This window comes from Macrosteles quadrilineatus, unplaced genomic scaffold, assembly GCF_028750875.1.
Source record: "Macrosteles quadrilineatus isolate MER2022 unplaced genomic scaffold, UCM_ALF_1.0 Scaffold_5__1_contigs__length_97177068, whole genome shotgun sequence".
Taxonomy (NCBI): domain Eukaryota; kingdom Metazoa; phylum Arthropoda; class Insecta; order Hemiptera; family Cicadellidae; genus Macrosteles; species Macrosteles quadrilineatus.
The window spans coordinates 34,067,082-34,092,293 of record NW_026542598.1 but is presented as its reverse complement, the minus strand read 5'-3'; the positions used below and the strand labels follow the sequence as shown (position 1 = coordinate 34,092,293).

General features: G+C 31.8%; 1 protein-coding gene and 1 non-coding gene across 3 annotated transcripts in view; both read left to right on the top strand.

The window, feature by feature from the left end:
- LOC128994134 (carboxyl-terminal PDZ ligand of neuronal nitric oxide synthase protein-like) overlaps positions 1 to 25,212 on the top strand; it is a 322,594-nt gene that overhangs the window by 174,431 nt on the left and 122,951 nt on the right. The gene's annotated exons all lie outside the window — the stretch shown is intronic.
- On the top strand, positions 622 to 694 carry Trnaa-agc (transfer RNA alanine (anticodon AGC)). Its single transcript has one exon. It is a non-coding gene; the product is annotated as a tRNA-Ala (tRNA).

Genomic DNA, 25,212 nt, shown 5'->3' with positions numbered 1-25,212 from the left:
CCTGAAAACTTTATTTTGGCCATAAATAGTGTTTTTAAACCTCCGTTTTCGTATATGTTAGCAGGGCGGGGGGTAGTAGCTTCTTGAAACTGGACACAGCTGAGAACAGCAGATCCCTGTTCTTTTACTAAATAGAACTCAATCTGAAACAACTGGTCTTAATTGTAAACTCTATTTAATAAATTATTACTGACGTGTCTCATATTACACTGGTGGCTACTGACTAAGAATATCCTTTTATTTTAGTAACGTCATCTAAACTGTTAAAAAAGCGAATGCAAAACAGTAACAACCCCACTGATTGCGTCCCTATTAAGATAACAAGCATCAAGAAATAATAGTACATCAGTAATAAATTACTGAGAATACGATTATTTTTGTAAAGTCAGAACTGTTAAAAACGAGCGAGTGAAATTAAATGTCCTTGCCGTGAAAATAAATTGATAGTTTTATATCACTTTTTACCGAAAAAAATTAAACTGTCTACTATTGCAAAGTAAATTTCCCCAACCTCTTGACCAACCAATTGTTCGGATTATTGGACATGGTATTGTCATTTTCATTACACTCTAGAGCTTACAGTTGGTCCATGTACATACTGACATTCCTTGAACATCAACTGGGGGCGTAGCTCAGATGGTAGAGCGCTCGCTTAGCATGTGAGAGGTACCGGGATCGATACCCGGCGCCTCCAGATACTTTTTATCCCAATTGCTCTTGATTTTTTTATTTGCTATATTGATAGTCTGTTGTTGATAAAGTTCAATGTTTTTTTGTTTCAAACAATACTTTTACTGGTATGTAATATAACGTCTTAATATAAATAATTATTATGAGGCATCTAAATTGTGAAAACATTAGGGGCCTAGAGGCCTGTAGGCCTATTGGGACAATGGTACCAATGCCAAAAGGTTTTTATTCTATTCATATAATTCATAATTTTTAATAAAAGTAATACCACATTTATTGCTTCAAAGCATAGAAGCGCACTTTGTTGGAGAGACTTTGTAACTTACTCTACAAAAGAAATTTAATTAAATCATTTTGAAACGAACGAAATTAAACTTTTCATCTTCTTGAATCTTATTCAAGACGTTTCTATCCAACCGCAAGTATTACTTTGGACTTCTTGGTAGCAAACAGTATCAAAGTATAATGACGCAAAAATGTTGTATCTGAGTTAAAAAGCTTTCTGACTAGTGATGTAGGTTATTTGGTGGCACACAAATCTGTTATGTACACAATTACATTTTATTTACTTGAATTTTTTTAATCAACCCCTGAATATTAATTTTTTCAGATATGCCACAGCAAATCCAAGACACCTTATACAGTTATATAGGGTGTCCAAAAAAGGTGGGGATATAATTTGCGTAGTGATTCCTTAGGTCAAAATAAAGATAAAATAAAAAATAACATTTTTTCCAAAATTGCTTTGTTAACCAAATCCGTCATTAAGTATTTTTTACATAAACATTTTTATCTTTGGATTTTTTCAACTGATCTTTATGAAACTTGGTATGTATGTTAAGGTAGATAAGACCCATTTTAGGGAAAAAATCATCTTGATTCAACTTACGATTTCAAAATGGCGGCTAATTTTATGTTTTATTTAAATTTTACTCAAAAAACGGCTAATTTTATGAAAAAATAGTGAACCATTTTGTAATTTTTTAAAGCTTTATCCGATAAAGCTTTAAAAAATTATCAAATTGTTAAATCCTCTTATGGGATCAGTGATCAGTCCGGTATTGTGATTCGTCTTAAAATAGGGCGTACATGAAAAGAGCCCAAAAACTCAGGCAGACGCTTGAAAAGCGCCCAGACCTCCAAGGTCTTCCCAGGACGGTGCGAAAAGAGCTCGGGCTCTTCCTAGAACTTTCACAACGGGTCTTTAAAGAACCAATAACACAGTTGAAATACATGAATTTATTTACAATATTAACTGATGCACTGTTAAAAGATCCATTATTAAAATATAGATTATTAAAAGATATTTACATTACTAAAAGATATAGTCTGTTTACCTAGCCTAACCTAACCTAATTTAACCTAACCTAACCTAACCCAACCAAACACAACACTATTTACTAAAACACTACTATATATACACAGAATTTAAAAATTATATCAAACAGAGACTGCAGAGTATGTGAAATTTAAGGGAAAATAACGACGGTACAAGCATGTCATGCTTAAGATTAGTGAACCCTTTTGGGGATTAAAATTTCGGGCTCTTTTCATGTGCTCCGTTAAAATACGTAATCTTCGTAGTTCGTGTCATCAAAACCTAATCTAATCCAAAACTTACTCTCAAAATATCAAATGTTATTGAACTTTTATTTTAGATGAAAATAATCTAATTAATTAGTAGCATCAAAACAACAAGTTCCACGGTCCGAAACTTCAGCCAGTCGCTCAATTCTACTCCCAATAGATTCAGTAACTTAGTTTAGAACTGGCGTGAAATCTCAATGGAAATAACATTATAAGTTGTAATTGTTTAGTCTTGGACCTTTTTGCACTTTGACATAACTAATTTGTAACCTACCGCATAACTGTTATAGGTTCCAATAACAATTTTTCTCCCAAGGTCCAATTCCTATACTGCGACTGTTACGGCTGAAATAAATGACTGCTTTAATGCAAATCAAATGTAGGTATCCGATTCCTATCGAGCGTCTACAGCCGCGCGGCTGGAACGAATTAATTTATAGTTTAACATACTATAGTTTTGAAGTGTGTACCTTCATAGATGAAGGAACTGGTTCGTCACCACCCATACGTTTTCAACCCCAAGAACTCCCAATACTTTAAGAGGACGTCTCTGAATGAGAATACCTTTTTTCGCCTTACCATGAACAATGGATTAGGTTGTTCATTGTTTTTTACCATGCACATTAATATTTCCTTTTCCTCCTCTTCTCCAAGTAATATATTTGCTGCCAACTGTGCTTATTCCATGACGGCCAAGAGTGAAATTGCACTAGTCACTAGTCGTGGGAGTCGCAGGAGTCGCGACATAGGAATTAAGACAAGCGTCTCGAGTCGTACGGCTCTAGACGCGCGACTAGAGTCGTACAGTCGCAGGATAGGAATTGGACCTTCAAGGTTCTAGGTTATAGCCCAGAATGTTTCTCCACAAAGTCTACCTATGTTTGCTTCAAGGTCTAGAAGGGGTCGTAGCATTATAATTTAGATAAAATCAATCGATGATTGGCGGGAGTTGAACGAGGTGCTTTTGGGAACCGATAGCTCATTCTCTACCACTAGGCCAGCTCCCCCTCCAAAAAATACAGTTATGTACTCAAATAATTTATTTTGTTTAGGAACACTGAAAAGCAATTTCGGATATCGATTAATACATGTAAAAATGAAATTATTATTTTGAATAACTTCTTGATCAGCATTGTACGTGTTATTAAATTTACAGAAAGTAAATAAAAGAAACGTCTTATAACACTAATTTATTATTTTTATAAATTATGTAAGATAGGAACGCCACTATGTGCGTATTTTAACCAAAAAATGAGTGAAGGATGAGTAGTACGATCTTGTAGTCTTGTTAGTGACTAAGGCCGACATATTCCTTAGACACTGCTGTTATAATAGCCGGATACAGCTAATGGCAAGGGACCTACAGTTTATAGTGGAATTCGAACCACATTATTGCCTCGGTATTATTGGTCTAATTATCAAGATAGTACTGCCGTAGAGGGGAGTGTTTATTGCTCGTTTCCAAAAACATTCGGCCCACACGGCACACTGGGGTTGTTCAGCGCCTCACTGCTGTCTTCATGGCTTTGGCGTGGGGGACGGTTAGTACACAAGGGTCCGCGCGCCCAGACTAGCTGCGAGAACTGTATAATAACTCCCTTAGAGTATTATACATCGTAGAGTATTTATACATCGATGAGTCCTGCGGATAGTGGTAGTACTCACTAGTGCGGACGTTAATCTACACCAGGGAGTATCGCATCCACAGTGCATGCCTATAAATAATATCCACAATTCGTGACCTCCTAGTACCTGGATTACAGGACGACGCCACCGTCCCAGTCAATGCTATATGTATGAATTTTTACTAGAAGTAAAGGAACAATTATTTCGCTTTGGATTTAGTTGCATTAAACAGACATTTAAAAAGATTTTCCTTAAGCTAGTTAGATTGTAATATGTCTCATAGTTTTTGTTTTAAAATTATTTACTTAATTAATTTATTTGCACTTAATTGGTTTGTAACAGTCCAATTAATATTTTGTCCTAATGTTTTCGAAACTGGTCTCATACTTTACAACGATTAACAATACATCATAATTTGTTTTAAAATTGTCTAACCTTGATGTATGTAAGAAAGAGATTAAACCCTGTATTTTTATTTTTATTGGGTCTTATTCAATAGTTTTAATACACTTTATGATTTTTCAGGTGAGTAAGCTGAAAACACGCCTGCTTAGAGTGATTGTGAGTAATGGTGATGTAAGAATTGTAATTAGTTAGAGTATTACATTTGAAACACCACTTGTATATTACAAATATCTTTCAAACATGGCTACACTAATCGTAATACGACATTTTTTAATGTAATGTTAAATATTTAAACAACAATTCATTCTAAGGTGTTTTAGAATCGAACCTTTATCCATCTCCTCGAGAGTATTTTATTAGCTAGTAAGTGTTTAAATTCGGTAGATATATGTTTAAATCTACGTCCATTGAAAAGGGTTAGCCAACCTTGAACCGACCGTGGAAAGTGGGTTTTTATGGGGTGAAAATTCTTTTTCCAATTCTTACTCCTTAAATAACCTCCTGCAATTCCTTTCCAATTACAAACAACTACAAAATAATGTAGTATATCAAAGTGTTGTTGTGCGCTTAATGGTTTCGCTTAAGGTTAAAAGACTTTAAATTTTATATTACCATGTTATTGTCTTATGGAATCGTTTTGTTTCATTCGCCCGTTGTTCTAATTACAGTCGTGCAGAAGTAGAGGTAGTCAAAGGTTAATTATTTGAACGATATTTTATCCGTCAGAGCAGGTGTCTGGCTACAATAGAACACATTAATCGGATGAGTAACACGACTATTTATAAACTCTGACTCGTTATACGGTATAACACCACCTGAAAACCTGCCTTGGGTCTGTTGTTCATCCCTGTTATTGAATTAATAACTTTAAACAATTTTGTTTTGCTAAAAAAATTGAATAACTGCATAAGATTTCGGAACACTTCTAATCAATAATGACTAAAGTTTTTTTTTGGAAATGCTCTAAGAGATAACATTGAACACATTTTTCATTGTAAAGTGTAGTTTTTGTCATAAAAGCGTTTTAATACTTCTCTTGTTCGCACTTCTATGTTAGTAATTTATTAAGTTATGATTTTAAAATAGTCAAGCGTTAGTGGTTCAAATATACTGCAAACACTTCACAAAATGTCCAATAAAGGGAATTACATGGGTAACAATATCGGATTTTTCGTTGAAATCTTTATACGCATTTTGCCAATATTAAATTCCATACTTATTTTTAGTCATTTTATGAACTCCATTACGTTCTGAGTGTTGCTAACTAACATTCCAAACAAAATTATACATCCGTTGACAACCCGAACATTATAAACGGTTCGATAAAAATAATGTTCGGATTGGATTTAAACTTTGTTATAGATACAACTGTAATACAATGCGAACAGATGTTCTTGAAATATTTCGTGGAAACGACGGATTAATCCGAAATAATGGAAATGACGAGCAAGTTAGTTTGTAAAGTTTCTTTGTCTGAATGAACCACTTTTGGAGTTTCCGTTTCTTGTATGCTTGTTCTGAAACAAGAGGAACCCATAATTTCTATCAAACGAAATGGGCATCGTTGTTTAATATTTTTTATTTTATTTTATTTTACTCACTGCTTTATATTATAAACTATTTAACCTTAGCTTTTTTTCTTACGTGCTTTTGAAATGCCTATGAAATAATTTACCATGTATGAAGTACATTGATTGTACTGAAGAGTTTGGATTGTGTAGGCCGACTGTTAAGTTACCATTGGCATGAAAAAAGAAAACTACATGTTCACAAACTGATATTCTCTATTTATGTACAAGTGAATACATTTTCATGTAATTTTGTATCAAAGAAAACATTTATCTGCGAAAGCACTGTTTAATTTATATGTAATCAATGTATTTTCTGTTCGGTTTTTATGAGTATTACACATTTGAAATATTCAAGACACATAATTAAATTCGTATTGGATATTATTCAATGTTAACTAAAACAATCATGTAATAATGTACGAAAAACACTTACACTAGTTACAGTACAAAGATTATCTCAAATACCTTATACAATCTGCAATACCTGAAACACGTCTTAAAATAACAAAAAATTGTAAAACTTTGTGATATGTGCAGTGTCTTAGAGGCAAAGTAGAATTCCATGTTGTTTAGATATTCTCTGAGAAAGCTTTCTTGGTTCATGCAAGTACCAGAAAGTTAGGACCGAGGAAATTTTTTTATAAAAATATATACATAAATTACTTACAAATTAAATTGATTTTGATGCAATTAATTTTATTAGAAGTTTTAAAGAGCTTTAATTATTCTTTCAACGACTCTTTGCAGTTTTTTTTTGTTCAACTAGAATTCTATTGCTACATATTTGATTAATTTGTATTTTAAATTATATGAACATTTTATACTATAGAAGCTTAACTTAAATAATCCAATTATTATATTTAGGAATACATAGTTAAACTTCATGTAAATCAATTGCCACTCGTTCATTTATTATGGATCACATTATTGTACGGCAAAAATTATTTACTTTGACGATTTTAGTGTTTTTTTAATGTTTTGTTTGTGTTCTGTACATTACCAAGCTTCTTGATTTACTCATCCAAGTGACCCTAACCCCCCCCCCCCCCCTAAAACCCTTAAACCCTGACATTAAGGAGGCCTTACTCTCTTCATAATCTGGGACATTTAAATGTTCTAACACTCAGATGTCTTTAGTACACAGTCTCTTAAGTTCTTCACAAGTCTTCATTAGTCGAGATTGTTTTAGGTTGATTGAAGTTGGTTTATGGAAACGGTTCGAACTTATGTAAGAATTTGGTTATAAAACACCATTAAATATTGGGCAAGTAAAAATATCGATTTCAGGCACGAAAATGCTCACTGTCTAACCAATACTGTATAAAATGTTTTATTAATATAGGATACCCTTTCTAATAGTTTTAAAGTGCGAGAAGAAAGAAACGAAGATATTAACATTTTGTATTATTTATAGAATGTATCAATGGAAAACACAATGGTAAAATTAATTATACCCTACAATAACTATTTTTTAAATGAAATTGTGAAAAGTAAATTGTGAAACTTTATCAATATAACAATTGGCGTACTAATTATATTAATACTAAAAAACAAATATTGTTTGTTGAATAACATAAGTGGCACGGGAAGACCTAGACTAGAGACCGATTTACGTTACATTTTAATATTGTTCGGAGGCCAAAAAGACGATTCCTTCAAATTTGTATGTCCGTGATCACGATAAATCGACTAATTTTAGTCCGATCTTGATTTGGCACGACTGGGGTGTTACGTGGGACTTCGATATTTTTCGTTTGTTAATTTCAGACTTTTGACCTCAAAACATATAATTTCAAAAGTTACAGCCATTATGTAGACGTTGAGAACAACAAATAGTTTTGTATGTTGAAACATTGTCTTGCAAATTGAAGGTTTCGGGTAAAATTACAACAAAAACAGTACTTTTAAAATTCCCTCATTACTCTTAAGGAGAAAAACTGTTGTAGTTTGCTTGTTTATGGATACATTCATTAAATTTGTAAAAATTTATTCATTTTACCCTATACTATTACCATTTGTTCAAAAACACCTTATACCCTCATCTTAGCAGCAAACCTTGTTAAATCTAATGTTATATAGTGTAAAAAGGGGATAAATATGCATTTTTATAGAACTATTTTAGTAAAAATCCATACTAATTGAAATTCGCTCATTCTGCAAGTTTTCTGCAACAGGGGTATTTTTCACTCGTACTTCTCCTTTATATGCTAAACAGAAATCCTAACATACTTGTCCGTCTGCACATAAGATTACCTAATAAATCGTATGATCCTCTAAACTGATGCATCGATATATTTATCAATCATTAATATTAATTTAGTTTAAAGTCTATATCAATATTACTTACTACGAGCGTATTGGTTGAGAAAATGTTGTGTTCCGGGTTAAGCAATTATTTAATACATTAATAATACTAATATATTTAATATATTAATAATACATTAATAATTATTAATAATTAATAATAGCAATTAATAATACATTTATTTTCATACCTATCATTATAATGCTTAATCAACCAGTTGCCATTTACTCAGGCAATTCAAAAGTATATTGGGTATAGACTGAAACAATAAAGATACATTTATCCAAGTGATACATTGCTAAACAAGTGTTTAGCCTCGGACGAAAAGCAAGCAGAAAGACACACATTGTTATATTTACTGACAGCTCTTTGATTCGATGTTGGTTATTTGTAAATATTGGCTTTGCCGGCGTTTTGATCCTATCTTCTCATATTTACTCGTTATTAACTTAACGTTCTAAATATTGCTTGTTGAAACCTCCAAATGGCGGCAATTTTTATTTATATTACAAAAAACTCCACGATAACTTTTTTTGTATCAAAAATTTCCTATTGAACGACACAAAGATCTAAAATATCGAATGAAAAATAGCAAAAAAATTAAGATTTTGTTTGCAAAATATAACAAAGTAAGTTGCCACCTGACTAGTAGTACAGGTAAAATAGGGTTTTTTAAACAACAAAATTTGTACATTCATGAAATTTCACCTGTGAGTTACTCATAATACGAGAAATGAAGATCCGATGAGTCCCCAAAATTTTGTGCGTCCTAAGGCCCTTTTTGGGGCCCTTTTTGATCCGAAGGGCCCTTGTTCCTGAATAATTTTGTTTTTACGTTTAAGGTCGAGTGAGGTGTGGTTTTCGATGGTTTTAGTTATTTTAAATCGATTAGGACTAGTTTTAAGCGTATTAAACCACTCCATACAGGGTGTTTCGAAATATTATTAATTTTTACGATATTTAAACATTTATTCATAAAGTAATCAAATTAGTTACCTCCATGCTCTATATAAAAGGGGATTATTGAAAATAATTGTAACTACGTAAGGGGAAAGGATCACAAGGAGTAAGAGAAAATATTAAATACCCCCGTCACAGCAAACCTGCAGACTAAGCGAATTTTCTTTGCCCGATTTTCAATTAACTAAATAACTAATAGCATTGAGTTTAATGAATACTTAGGTTTGCTGCTACAAGGAGGCTAATAAAGTGTGTTTATAGCAAAATATTAATAGCCTAGTATAAAACAAATAAATTTGAAAAGTTTTATTAAGATATATATATATATAAACAAATAAACAAAATCATTTTACACTATTCTCCTTAAGAATATCATGGAATTTTAAATTTAAAATTTTTGAATTTTATTCGTAACTAATACACTTACAAAACACGTTAATATACTAAATTATTTGTTTTCTTTAAGCTCTTTAAATGCTCTAGAGAAAAATTGGGAAACTTTGTGTTTTGAGGGTCAAAGATTACAAATTTATACCACATAAAACCCTGTTCCAAGGACCGATTATGCAGGTTTCGTTAAAATTGAACCAAAATTACTCAAGTTATCATGTTTACGTATGTAACATGGATATATTATATTATATATATGTATATAAACACATTTATAATATTTTGAGTTATCTAGCAACCCTCTAAACAACAGTCCTCTAAGGGTGCTTTAGGCTTCTGGGGGCATCGAAATGAAAACGTAAATCGGTTTCGAGTCTATGTTTTACCATAAGACCTTCGGTAATAGCTTATTTCCTATATGGGAAGTTTGCTAAAAGGGGATGGATTAAGTTTTACACTATAACATAATAACATAGGTTACTACGCAAAAATTTCAACTTTTAAGGTGGTGTGAATAATCTTTCAATGTGTTTTCCATTCAAATCTATTAAGACCAATTTCAAATTGATATGTATTTTTCTGAGGTAGTTATTTAAGTTTTTTTTACATTTATTAAAAATCAAAACAATTGTTTTTGTATAAAACCTTACATTACATATTAAAATTAAGTACTTAAACTAAAGCTATTTTTCTACAATTTCCGTAGTATCTCTCTTTACAATTCCATCATCACAATAATTATTGTCAACTCATTAACAATTTTATTATTCTTAGCAACTTGTCCATCTTTACTGATTTTGTCCATGTTGGTGTTCAAGCAGGATTCCCCTTTACAAACCTTGTATATTGCAGAACAGGCAACACCAATCTTAAAGCACGAACAATGTGGTGCAAAAACACCTTTCATACATACTGACGTTTGCAACTTGTACCTTAATTTCCTCAAAATTATTTTCAATCAATACAAGTACGGTTGTCTTTCGTGGTTATGACGACCAGGACAGCACTAAGACATCAGAGCAGCATTGTTGGTACAAGCATTTTTGTTCTGAACAATGGGAACGATGTTTATGGGGTAAAAATTGGGTTTTCTGATTTACTTCACCCTCAAAACACAAAGTTTCCCAATTTTTCTCTAGAACATTTTAAATAGCTTAAAAACAAATAATTTAGTATATTAACGTGTTTTTGTATGGTTATTAGTTACGGATAAAAATACTAAATTTGTAAATTTAAAATTCCCATGTGTTCTTATGTAGAATAGTGTAAAATGATTTTGTTTGTTTGTTAATAGATCTTGATCAAACTTGTCAATTTTTGTGTTTAATACTAGGCTATTCATATTTTACTATAAACACACTTTATTAGCCTCCTTGTAGCAGCAAACCTAGGTAATCGTTAAACACAATGCTATTTTAGATTTAATTGAAAATCTAGTAGGTAAAACGGAAATTTGCTAGGTCTGCAGGTTTGCTGTGACGAGGGTATTTAATATTTTCTCTTACTCATTGTGATCCTTTCCCCTTACGTGGTAAAGAATTACAATTATTTTCAATAATCCCCCTTTATATAGAGCATGGAGGTAACTAATTTTATTACTTTATGAATAAATGTTTAAATATCGTAAAAAGTAATAATATTTCGAAACACCCTGTATGGGGTGGTTTAATACACTTAAAACTAGTCCCAATCGATTTAAAATAACTAAAACCATCGAAAACCACACCTCACTCGACCTTAAACGTAAAAAGAAAATTATTCAGGAACAAGGGCCCTTCGGATCAAAAAGGGTCCCAAAAATATGGAGTGTTTTTGTATTATTTTACCTGTACTATAGGTTAGCCTTGTAATTTTACCAAATATTTGAACCAAAATCGTGATTAATCGGCTTATTTTATTCGATTTATTTTTCAAATTGGAGTTTTTTAATAAGGAGATTTGTTATGCTTACTAAAAGTGCTCTAGACATGCTATCGTAAATTCAATTTTTAAAGCAATTTGATTACCAAAATTAATATGGCTACTAATTTGAAATTATCAATTGGACCAAATTATTTTTTCCAACATCTCTTCTACCCTAACATACATACCAAGTTCTATAAATATCGGTAGGGCCTATAAACAATTAAAATGTTAAAATTTTCATGAAAATAATACATTTAATGTACTGTGAGACACTTTAACGTCACAAGTGGTGCGAAAACACCTTGTTGAGACATATTCACAATATAATTTTTGTTAACTAGATGTCCGCCATTTAGTATTATTTTCATGAAAATTTTAATATTAATTATAATTTGGATTACGCCTAAATCATTCTGTATTTAATTAAAAAAAGTATCGATTTCTTCACGTTTGGTGTAAAATCGTGGACAGTCTGTGGTTATTTACTTGTCAATGTTAGTTCCTAAGACGACAGTTCCGACCACAAGTACAACCACGCAGTAAGGTCAAAAGCAGGTCATCAGTGTATCAAGTTTGACATTAATGACCCAAGTCGTTTGTAGGCTTAGATACCAGCTACTGCCCGTTTATATTCGCTAAGATTTATTGTTTTATAAATTCAACATTATATTTTTGGATGATTTCATAACTTTGTAACCTATTTTGACTATCAAAGTGGTTATACAAACACTATTATTTGATTTATTTTGTAAAATAATTAAAATAATTTTAAATTCCATTTATGATTACAGATCAAACACATTAGAAGAGTTTTAGAAAAATCTTTATTCTTTCAATAACACATATATTATTGTACAATTCAGAAATATTACAATAGCCTACACGAAACAATAACGACCAAGGTTAATCAACCTGATTTGGTGGATTTGCACAACTTTGATACAATATACTCAAAGACTAATGGTGGGCGGCTGTGTGAGTTGTATTGGTAAAACCTTGAATGAATAGTTATGTCAATGACTTTTGTTATTTGAATGATAGAATTTGTATGCCTCCATAATTTCTAAATACTTTGTAACCATAAAACTAAATACTAGGACTAAGCTGTAGGATAAATTTTATTTAGATAAATTGTATGGATCATTTTGTTATTACGGTTATGAAATAACTAACAACGTTAAAAATATAGAAGCATGAAATGGCTCAGTCTATTTGTGACTTTTAACTTGTGAGTTTAGGGTATTTTTCACCTGTAAAATTGTTTTATTTTATACTGATATTTGAGAATAATAATATTCATAATTTAAATAAGTTCAGCTTTAAATTTTCAAAAGAGGATTATATGTAATTAATATTACAAGTTGTTTCCGATGTTAGCCATGGAATGAAGTAATTAACTGAAGCAGATTTCTTGTGTAGAGACGTTACAATAAAATAACCCTTCGCAAATTGTTCTGTTATATTTACAATATTTACTGTTACAACTGTCCTTATAAATCTGTTTTTGGGGATGTTGTAAAAGTCTAGTCCATTACCGGAAGATCCATAGGATTCGGCAAACACCTTACAAAAACAAGGGTCTTCACTTTAGTGCACACGTCTGTGGAAACAGGGTTCCCAAAATATATTCTTCCATGGCTGTATTTCCCCTATGGTATTTAAAATGATAGAAATCTCTAAACTTTTCTTTCAAAAATTGAATTTCTTTGTTCGAGTCATACTATAGTTTTAAACTATTTTGTTTCCTAAGTTTCTGCGTTTTTACTAAATAAGTTTCTGCTAACTAAGTTTTTACGTTAGACCATGAGTACTAATTAATTGTACATGTATTATTTGCAGGTCTAAGTTTTCATATCCTGTCATTTTAAACTTTTAGTTGAATGAAATACAATAAAGATAAAGATAAAGATGGATGGTAATCCGCTTAGTATAAAGGTTTGCTACCACAGGGGCAATTTATGTGGTCCCATGTGCACCCAGGGGTGCATTGCATTACAATTAGCAAAGTATACAAATTATATTAAAGATAGTAAATACTAAAAGAACATATTGATCTTCAGTCAATTTTTAACTTGTTAAATACTGTACAATAATAAATTTTAGCCTCTGTTTTATAGAGTCGATATAAACCTCGAAGGTCATAAGATGTTCCAGTTAAACCTAAGACTGTTAAGTCGCGACGCCCGTTTTATGGCAGCCTTAGGCGCTTATGACTACTACATAGCTTATGTTTATGACACAAGTAAACCACTTCATGAAATATGTTCTTGGTAAAAATGTTACGGAGGGAGTTTTCCAGTTAAAATGCAAACAGTCGTGTCTAAGCTGGCCTTGTAAATTTTATTAATTTTTGTATTGGAACCGTAAACACATTTTTCATTTTGTGTTTGAACAGTACCTATCTGAAAAAATATGGGCTAAAATACCCCCGCCACAGCAAACCTGCCGACTAAGCGAATTTCCATCTGCCTGAATCGATTTAAAATTAAATATATTTAAATACCGTTAGGTTTAATGAGTACCTAGGTTTGCTGCTAAAGGGAAACAAACCCAAGTTTGATCGAAATATATTTATAAACAAGCAAACGACAACATTTTACAATATTCTCCATGAGAATAACATGGGCATTTTAAATTTAAATCTTTTTAATTTTGTCCGTTACCAATAGCCACACAAAAAACTCTGATATACTAAATTATTTGTATTTTAAGCTCTTTAAAAAGGTCTAGAGAGAAAAATGGGAAATGTTGTGTTTTTAGGGTCGTAGCCCCGCGCGCACTGCGCCGTCACGGCCGTCACGGACGCCACGGCCGGCCTTTTCCAAAAGTCATTCCCATGTAATGTAATGGAGGTGCGCGCACTAGGACGGCACGGCCGTCACGGACGCCACCGCCGCCACCGACGTCTGTCAGAAAGTTCGGAGGAGCGAATCTCAGGACAATTCCGCGGCGTCCGCGACGTCCGTGCTGTCCCAGTGCGCGCACCCCACGGCACGGAAATTTGTATCATGTCTAGAAAGACTCTCCTCTAGGTATCGAAGTAGACATTCGAACTTTTCATGGGTCATACTAAAGTACTGGAAAAATTTGTCATCGTCCTCTACAAGATCGGGGAATAATGTGTGAAATTCACCAAAACCTAGTCGTTTTCTATTTATATTATGTATCCAAAATCTCGCTTTCCTCTTCCTCTTCCTCTCCTCTTCCTCTTCTCCTAAAATTAATCCAACTACCACCACGTCTTCGTCGATATCCATAGCTCCCACACTCTCACTGCTCACAGCAAAACAACTCAATTGCAAAATACATCAGTCCAAAATGCTGTGACGGCCGTGCCGTCGCAGTGCGCGCACCCCCCCTGAAAAAGGCGGTGACGGCGGTGACGTCCGTGACGGCCGTGACGGCGCAGTGCGCGCGTAAGTGAGAAAACCCTATTTGACCTTCATAGACCTCGTTCCCACGGTCCGATCATGCTGGTTCGCGAACTCATTCAAGTTTATCCCGCCCTACACCATTTAGACGAATTTCATCAAAATTGAACAAAAATTACTCAAGTTATCGCGTTCACGGTCACATATGTATAACTCTATATAATATATATCTACGGTAATAGCTACTTCCCTACTGGGAAAATCAGGTCTTGGGCGAAAATAAATTTCTTTGTACCGACAACGTACTTAATATCCTTAAGTTAATATTCAACATGATATTAAGCAAGGGTGTTGTTTCATCAGTAAATTTATGGTTGGATATTCACCAGTTGATTAAACATTCGGCTTTAATGTTCAATATAGAGAAGGTCGTACATTATATCTCAGCCTAAACACGCCGCCTGCCGTGTTATCCCAGCGAGCTACTTGCTAATAAGCTAAACGAAACAACAAACAATGCAATTTATGCCTTGCAACGTTTATGACAGTTTTGGTGAATAATGAAAGTATCAGAAGATTTTTTTAAATCTTCTCCCGCTAATCAACTAAATAATCAATTTTTATGATAGGCTATATTAACTGCTTTTAGGTACACCAAAAATGTTTTTATCGAGATTCTAGGGGAAATAAAAGGGTTTACTCATTACACAGTAAATAATATGAGGGGACTTTTAAATTTTCAATAGAAATTAACAAAGAATTATAGAATAAATATTTGTATCCTTCACATACACTAAAGAATGTATAAATAACAGCTGTAAAGGTAAAAAAGTAATTATTAAAAATTGGCGTAGGGATATAACCAATCTTCACATTTTATTTTGAAAAGAGTTATAAATTTATAATTATACTATTATAGATTGAGGGTGTCTTGAAAAATTACTAGTACCTGGTTAACTATCCAAATACTGTAATTAAAATATGACGAACTTTATTTAAAATTGAATTGTTTTGTGATTTCTCTAGTTTGATAAATTTGACGACTAATTAATGAATTTACTCCTAGAAAATAAAACTCATAAATGTTCCTGACTGATAAAACAGCTGATCTTAGTCGGTAACAAAGCTACAGATAATTACACAACTTTATACACTCATATTTGGGAAAAATACGTACCTAGGTGGCGTCCTCATCTCAAATAATTGATGATCGATAATTATTATAGACTTTAGAATCAAAAATTTCATTTTTATATTGTGAGATTAACGTATAAACAACATAACAGACAGCAGGTTGAACTGAGAAGGTTTGTTGGTGTTTTGACTGAGCGTCAGATATTTGTAAATGTTTACGGTTAACCGAAATGCTTTGATGTTCTGTCGGTGACTTTCATTTGTGGACATTCGTTTCCACGTTTCACGGGCTTCAGTTGATTTTCCACGTTATTCCAACGTGTTTACCATTTACTGCCGGAGTCAAGAGCGAGTTTTCAGAATCCTGGGTATTTCGAAGTACAGCGTATTTGTACTGTAAGAAGTGTGTTTATTTATTTGCTCAGTTCATATTATAATGCTTAAAGAATTTTAATCCTGTTTTACAAAATCGATTCTTTACTAATAATAAGGTGTAACACTATTTTGCCTTTTTAATGTTTACGTACTTATTCATAAAGAACTGTAGATAAACTTACTTTTACAAAATGTAAAAGTAAAACATACTCTCTTACTGATACTTTGCGATTACACAAAAAAAATCTACAACTTTTTATATTATAAACATTTTGGCGATAAACGTTTTAGTGAATGGTGTAACAATTGTATATACCATATTGTATATCCATTTCAAAATAATTTATCTCACTTTTAGCTTATTGCATATTTTTGTTTCTGTTCGACTATTTAATAACAATAAAACGCACCATTGTCTTTACAGAGTATAAATGTGCTGCTAGGCCCTATATGTAAATTCCATTCTCGTCGGGACTGACACCTTAATTAATGATATTTGATAATGAGAAGGGATTCCAAGTTTATTAAGCATTATTTTTTTACATTTGACAAGAAATGTATTCAGTAAATATTGTCTATAATATTGACGATATCACATAATACTTGACGATCAATGTTACGCTACATTTAGAATTATCGTGATCGTTTGTACAGCATTATGTGTACTTAACGTGGTAACATTATGTGTAAAACATGTTGTGATAATGTTTAGCATATTTCCTAAATGAGGAATGCTCTTCAACCCCTTCCACTGTAATTACCCTTCAAACAAACAAAAACAGTCATTATAAATGATAAACAGTCGTTAGCGTTGTGACGCTAAATACTGTGAAAATACACTTTTTCACTAGTGTAATTGTTTCATACTAATTTTTTTGCAGATTGTTGAATTGCGCGTCTTAGATTGGAATTAACTATTATGTAATAAGTTTTGCTGTACATATAGCTTATAAAAAAATCGAAGATTACGTCGATCAGGTGTGAATAGAGATGAGCAGTAGGATGAGAATCGATTTCAAAATATTTTGCTAACGTAAGCTAGGCGATGACTGCTAGGGCTATTTTCCAAGATATAGATATCCTCTTAGGTAATGTAAATAGTAAAATAGGTAAGCATAAGCCAGACACCCTGTGGGTAATCAACTAATGCGAAGAGGATTGTGTATAAGATGGAGGGGTGATGAGGGGACCTGTGGGAAAAAGGGACTGGAAGCAAAAGGATCGGGAGTCGTGTGTGAGTACTCAGTGTGATACAATTATGTGAAAAATGAAATAACTTTTCATCTAAAGATAACCTCTAAAAACTACTTCTAGCGTGTTTTAATTTTGCTATTGCAAACAAGCAGGTGTTTAAGTGATTCAATTATTTCGTATATTAAGATTGTGTTAGCGTGCATTGTACTATCTCCGAGCTGGTCTAGTAGTTAGAGCGCGGGACCTCTGTTCCAGAGTTACCAGGTTCAAATCCTGCCAAATCCATGGATTTGCTTTAAGTAATAATGCCGCAAACCCTAGGTCTAGCCTGAAGTAATGGGAATATAATTCCAGGCTCGTGCCTAGTGTCCTATTCCAAAAACATGTCTAACTATTGCTAGGAATACAACAATAAGCTACTCATTAAATCAATCTGTAGGTAATTTAGATTGCCTACAATCGAAGTTTACAACCGGGTTTATATTCGTTGACTTTTACGTAGGGGAGACATTTTTGACCAGCAACGCACCTATGGCTCTTATTGCTGCAATACGATGAAACATATACAAATTGTTAAGGCATTTTTGAGGACGTGTTTTGTAAAAAAAAACAACAAAAAAACAACAATGATTTGTTGCAGTCCTCATTTCAGCTGTAAGTATGATGTGTGGAACGTATAATAGAAAGCCTTCGTAATCATCTGACTCATTATTCAAGAGATCTCCACCCCCCATCCCCCACAACCCTCACTGGATGAGTTATATTTTGCTCCGCTGCTACAAAAACACTCATTTTGCTCTTTTACAATGGACGGCCTTAATTGTAATGTTCGAAAAACAGACTTTTTTGTATCAAAATATGTAATGAGTATGAATCGTTTATTTTGATTCCTGAAGGACTTGAATTATCTAAAAAAAGAAATATGTTAAAAAATTGGATGGAATTAAAATACAATTATAAATTCTTTCTATTATTTAGAAGCATTTTTTTCGCATAGGCTATGTACTACGATCTTATGCTAAATATAACTTCAAAAATTAGAAAATACACACGCTAAATAGATACTTACTATCATAGTATTAATCGTGCTAAATTGGTTTTTTTCTGATAGTTAAGATCCCTTTTATTAAAAAGTTAATCTAGTTTTATTTTACATATGCAATTGAGATGTTCCAACAAAATTGCACATACAATCTCTATTTAAAAGACCGTAATTTGCTACGGATATTCTAGAATAGTCTAGAATATACCATCTTTCGGCATAAGTAGTGAAATCGGTCTAAAGTAATATAATACATTCCCACAGGTTATTTTTGTCCACATAAATACTTAAATATAAAGTTTCTGTTTCAGTATTTCAGCTCAATCACGATGCGGGTTAAAGTGATGCATTGAATGTTGTTTTTGAATAATATTTGTCGTTTACATTGTATTGTATGTAATGCAAATAAGAGTTGTAGCTTGCATGATTTCTAATAGGTACTTTAGGCGAAATTTAAAAATGCAAACATTACACTACTAGATATGAATTACCTACAAAAATAATTTCTTTATCGAACAATCATTACACAATTTGATTTATGATAAAACCTGTAGCACATAGTTGAAAGAGTTCTTATACTTAGACCATATTCAAGTTAGTCTACATAAGTCAACACAATTTTTAAATTCTTTGGTTATAATTTAATCCTCGGAAATTATATCGTTGGTATAAAACAAACACAACACACGTTCTTATTTGACGTATTTCATACGAAAGTTATATCTCCCTACAGAACCGCACGTGCTGTTTTCCATGAATGTAAAATAAAGTCATGATGGTAGTTTTGTCCCTTGTGTAAACATGCTTAAATGAGTCTCCGTTATGGTTATGAGCTCAGGGACAAACGTGAAGTCAAGCAGAAGCTTGAGTCTTAGCTCTTAAACTTTACCTCATACAGTCTTTTTTAGAAATTTAGTTTTCTAACTAAAATATACAGAGTGCCCCGGAACTCTCTACTGACCTTTGCTTAATATATCATTCCTGAATCGAAGACAAACTCAAATATAACGTTAACACTTTTCAAAACGCAAAACATACCCGTTTAGTCGCTAATTGTCTTTTTCATAATACTATGTTTAATTAGATAACATATTTTTGTAGTTAATTGCAATATATTAAATAGATGAATAATGCAAAATTATATTCCTCGAATTTTATTTATGATCGTAATAAAATTTGCATACATATAATATCATCAGAGTTGTTACTTTATTTCAAAAATATTAAATGACCGCCATTTTTGATATAAGCACGTAGGCCTAATGATAATAATATTTTTACTCAAAATAGGTCTTAGGGATATTGTTCTATGTACAAAATATCAAGTTATTACAAAAATACTTAATCTAGTTAAAATAGTTTTCTAAAATATAAATTTTGGCTTTTTCTGCGCACCCTACTTTTGAGGTTAGTAAATTTTCAACGTAATATTTCAGTAATCCAGGAATGATACCTTAAAGGATAATTGAGAGTTCCGAGGCATATGTTTGCATGTAACATGTTCTATTTTCATAAGTTCCACTTTTACACGATAAATATTTGTTTATTCTACGCTACAGATCGTTTTACGAAGAATAGTTTCGTATGAAATTAATTGCGTGCCGAAAATTAATTAATTGCGTACTTGAAAATGGTTTGATCTGAAAGTTAATGTCTTAATGATGACATGCTGCTTCCATTAATAATGGAATTCTAGAGGTGTATATAAAATGATAGAATACAATATGTTTAACATTATACTAGCTCGATCTTTAATTTGTAGGGTTTGGCGAGAGGTTAGCTAAGAACAAAAGTCCTTGTTTTTATTTTATTTGCGAAAATTCATTCACAATTAGAATTTCCAAAGGGTTTTGACAAGGAACGGTCCAAACACTGGTCTTGATTTCGGCGTTCAAAGTTCGCAAATAAGATGCGCTTCATTCTCGATTCTTATAAGAAGGTTAATTACTATCTCAATAAATTAAAACGATTCCTATATACTCAACAATTATAAAACACTACATTTAACGTTTGTTTGCGAAACGTACAGTCAAGATCTTCAGTTAAAACATAGTCAATGGTAAAACTAACACACTTGATCTAAAACTTAAGATATTTTCGGTATCAGAATTACACAAAAAGCATCCTTTGTACCTGGTTCAGCGGGTAAATACCTGTAACTATATGAATCATTATAAATGTTTTCCCTATTGCCTGGCAAAGTGAGTTTCCTTGCACTGATTATAGCAGCAAAGTAGTTAATTGCTGGATATACTTACTTTTGCCGCACTCCAGATTTCTAACCAAACAACACAAAACTGTGTACTTTTATTAGGCTCGTTAAAAAATGTGTACTCTTGAAATTGAGTTTGCAACCCTTACTAACGAATACGATCAGCTGGTGCAGCGTTTCCCATTTCGTTCAACGTTTGGATTTAACATAACCTAAAAACATGTTGTATAGTGTTGGGACTAATTATTTATATGGTTTATAGTAACTGTAGGAAAAATATAATTTGTAATTTGTTTATTTGGCCACTTTGTACTACACAAATAACTATTGTAGATTGTTTACAAAATAAGCAAATTAGATTTTCATCTAGACCGATCAATCTATAAAGTTATTTTACTTCAAAAAATACTCGTATTTTAATCTCTCTAAAAGAATCACCAGTGAAATAAAAGTACCTTACTTTTCCCCAAACACACTCACCGTAGCCGGCAAAGTTACTTAGTACTTTACCACCGATCCGATTTCCCTCTCTTACTTTACGTGTTGGTTTTATGGAAGTTTAGAGTGCTCTGGTCTACCTGCACCTTTACTGTTTTTAATGCGCTTGAAATGGATTAATGCGTTGATTAAGAATTGATTCAACATTATAAAGCTATTATATATGTTTTTTTTGTGATCAAACTTAATAATTATTTACAGGTTTTTAAGTACTCTGTGCGACTCTGTTGGAATATTTATTTTTATTATATTGTCTTATTAAACTTAACTTAACAATCGTAAACATTACTTGGTGAATCAATCGAGATATTAAAATAAAAATGCATGCATTTTCTTCAAATGGAAATTAATCATCATAAAAAAATATAGTACGTTTAATTTTGATGCCCAAAATTTTTTTTATAAATTATTTTATTTTTATATTGAGAAATCTTGATTTGGTCCTAATATACATATTTTGTAACCTTCTGGTATGGATTGTTTACTAATGTTTGGATATTATAAAAATAGTGCATAAAGTTCGTTTACAAACCTATATATATTTTTTTATTTAATTCGTCTTCCAATTAGAATATTTGTTGTCCTAAACTGAGGTATTTTTTCCATGATCAATGCGATTTTAAATTTACCCTTTCCATTTTAATTCAGACCAACCCCTGCTAAAATGTTAACAATATTTTATTTCTTTAATTTGCTTGAAATTCTTAATGTTTAGTGATAGTTTTTCTTTTAGGTGAAAAATATATATTATCAACTTAAACGGCTTTTTTGTTTGGTTGAAAACACAATAACTTCATTTATTTTTTTTATTTAGCTTATTTTGAAATTTTGAAATTTATATTGACTGATTATGTATTTATTTATTAAGCGAAATGTCTAACGTGATAGTAATTTGAAACAGTTAATACAAATTAATAGTTATTCTATCAGTTGGTTATATATTTTTTTTCAATATTTATAAATAAATGAAATGTTTGGATAAAATTTATTTATATTTTTTTCATTTGATGAGATACAGTTAAAATTATTTATAGGATTATTAATAAAATATTAGTACATCGTTCAATTTTCGACATTGTGAAGTGGTTCAACTTTGTTGTTTGATTCGAACACTCGAATAAATAAACTGCAGTTTGAACGAGCACAAAATGCGAGTAAACAAAACTCACAGTGGAAAATCAACACGAGTTAACGTCATCGGCGAGATGGGAACTGTGCCATTGGCAGCACAGTGGTTAGAGGGATTTAATTTATTTATGTTCAAACGAATTCCATTATGCCTTTGACGGATGAAACACTTTTTGTATTTATTTCAATGTTCTACAGCGTAGTTTTATCAACTGGATTAGTGTATAGTTCAATAGTTAAAATATTTTATTTAAATAACTAGTGAAACAATGTTTATACGTTTAGACGCAAGCAGAAATTAACTATGGGCATCGTAATCAAACCCCTTTTCCAAAGGATTATACAAACAATATGACTAGCTTTTTACTCATTTTTAATGTAAATCCCGAATTAAGGAAATTTGAGATTTAATCTGGTATTAAGATTTATTTGTCTTAATTTAGGACTGGTTCAGCAAGTAAATAATAATCAACCTACTTTTAAAATATCTGTATACTATGTTAAATACCCCCAGAAGGTTTATTAGCCTATGCGTATCTATGCAATAATATTTTTTTGAAAACATATTTAAATATTTTGTATAAACGTATTATTTTTTAATCGTGTATATTTTACTATTAAGTGAAATGTACATATAGCCGCAATCCCTTAATCTAAGTAATATTTGAAGAAAACTAACGTAAAATAAAAATTACATAAAATATAATGACAAAAAAAACATTTTTTCAACAACTCTCATATACCATTATAGAAATTCATTTGTTAAAAAATTATCAACCTTTCAGCCGCCACTACAATGAAGTTCTAGTTTGTTAAATATATTTCCACTCAAAAGAAACACAAACCATTTACAAGGCCCTTTAGCAACAAAACATGCCATTAGTATTGTGAATAGCTCAGACACTAAAATAGTGTGAACAAGCGTGGACTTGGAAGGGGCGTGGACAGATGAAAGCAACAGAGATAAACAAGGGATTAATGCGAAGCAATGATGAAGCCGTTGTTACGTAATGGCCATTGGTTATTTTAGGTTTTTAAAAATACCCGATGATATTTTGGTATATTTTTAAATAGATGAACTGTGCTTGTTGGGACCAAAAAAAGGTTTCTAATGAGCCAATTGGTGTTTCGAAATTTGGATTGTTTAGGGAATTTTTTCATGTAATCGTATTCTGAGATGAATTTTGTATTGTTATTCAAATTTTTTTTTTTATTTTTTTTAGATCTTTTCAATCTTCTGTTATTTTCATTAACTTAGTAATTCGTTTTGTTCACCTAGAATAGTATGTCATAACATCATCTTTACTAAACCAATGTTTTTTAAGTTTAAATTTGATCCAAAACGTAAAACATTTGTTGTGATTACCTGTTTTGTATTTTTTTTACGGAGGAACCTTCCAAAAAATCAAGTTAGGCTGAACCATACTTCCTCTACAAGGAAACACAAATGGCAACGCCGCAGTACCGTCCTATCGGAATAGCTGTTGTACCAATTCATGACAATGTTTCTCCGCAATGTTTATGTTTATCCGTTATTGTTGTTATTACTAACGCAGCGGTCTTGTATTAGACGAGCTACCTTACTCCTCTTTCGGTAAGACTACAGACAATTTAATAAATTAATCAATAATTAAATTACTTGCTATTTACCACCTTTCCGACTGGAATGGTTGTAACACGTCAATGATGAAAACTTACCTATACACTATTTTCATAAGTAATTGAATGAATTTACCTTGTTGATACATTGATCGATTTGTGAATTAATCTAATCTTTGTGTTAATCCCACTATCCGAACATCGAATGACAAACAAACTCTTACACCGATGTCAAGTTTCATCGTTTAAAGTTTTCTGAAGTAATAACCTCAAACGTGGCAGTAGAAACTTCAACAAGTGTTCACAACTTGTTTGATATGTTATCAGTCCTTCAAAACATATATGATGTTTAATCAGTTACATGTCTGTACATAGTCGGATTTAGTTTTGCACCAAAAATACATCAAAATATATGTCTTTAGTAAAAGAAAAAAAACCCCGCTGCAGCCAATCCTGCAAAGTTAATTACCATTTTCCTGATTGGATGTTATGAAATATTAATTTAATAATGTCAGTTGTCCCCTACCTAAATTACATTTTATTTAACGAGTTCTTAGGTTTGGGATGGTAATAAAGTGTGATTGAAGGTAAAATGTCAATACCTTAGAAGTAAATAAATTAATTGGTGAAATTTTATCAAAATATATTCACAATCAATCAGTCTACACCAGTTTACATAATCTCTTTAAGAATAAGAAAGCCCAATGAAACCTTTAGAAATTCACGCTCCTATAGTCCAATCATTTTGCAAACTAGTTCAAATAAACGTTTATACTGTAATAAACTTCATAAAAGTATGATAATTTCTGCTCGAGTTATCGTGCTAACATAATTAATCAAATATACACATTTTAACAGATGGTTTTTGGTCTCAAGGGTCATCAAAACGATAAAATCTGCCTCGGTTTTACGTTTATAGCTTATTCGCAAAAACACTTCACATAAAAATTATTCATAGAAAACTATTTACATTAGCTGTACATTTTATCCCACGACCTTAATCTATTCCTTCTAGCGCCTTAGGAAGTAGTAGCCTGTCTAAATAATATTAAGTAAAGTCTTTTAAGTGGTTCTAAAGCCGACCTAACTCCTCTGAAGCGTGTATTTGTACCATTCGTAAAAAAGGCAAACCATATGGCAAAATGTTTTTTCTTCAGTTTTACAAGTAATTGAATTCTAACTGTGTAAAATTAAATTTACACTTTTCACCAATGTAACTT